Genomic DNA, 734 nt, shown 5'->3' with positions numbered 1-734 from the left:
ATGGTTTTCTCTGTATAAACCCTGCCCTCCTCGGTCGTTTCAGATCCTGGGAGGACCAAATGATTGAATTGGTGTCATAAAATGAAACTTCCAGGTCCAAACGCTGCCACGTTCTAGCTGTGGGACCTCAGTCAAGCCTCTCTCGGCCTCAGTTTCCCTTTCTGAAACAACAGAGATAGCTCTAGGACTGGTAAAATCTCGCCCACCTCTCCAAATTCCAAGAGTCTCATATTTGGCCAAAATCAAATAGAAAAGGGCTGGAACAAGCCATGCAGTTTAGAGCCTCTGTGTAAAGCGCTTGGCTACAAATGTGGGTTCCTTTGATAATTATCTCATGGCCAGAGGCCGCCGAGAAGTCATCTTATCGGGGCTCCGGGCTAGCGAAGAGGACAGTCGCCGGGAGGAAGTGGGCGTGGTGACTTTCCCCGACTTCCTTGTTTGGAGTAAACTTTGGCAGCATCTGCCCGGCTTCGATGTTTGCTTTTCCATCTGTTGATGTGCTTTTTGGGAGCTCTCCTGCCTGCCAGAGAAAACATCTAGAAGAAGCACGGCCGCCAGTTCTTAGCCATTCCCTTGGGTCCCCAAACCCCACCATCCTCCAGAGAGGGGACAGCGAAGCGGAGATAGAAAACAGACGCGTCTGGAGCGCGTCGGCTTCGGCGGTTCCCAGAGACGAGGGTGGATGAGACGGGGGGCTGCGGCTCCCACCCCCCGGCCCCGTCCACGCGCGCGCG

This window comes from Pteropus alecto, unplaced genomic scaffold, assembly GCF_000325575.1.
Source record: "Pteropus alecto unplaced genomic scaffold, ASM32557v1 scaffold21, whole genome shotgun sequence".
In the NCBI taxonomy this organism is placed as follows: Eukaryota; Metazoa; Chordata; class Mammalia; order Chiroptera; family Pteropodidae; genus Pteropus; species Pteropus alecto.
Note: the sequence above shows the minus strand (reverse complement) of the source record.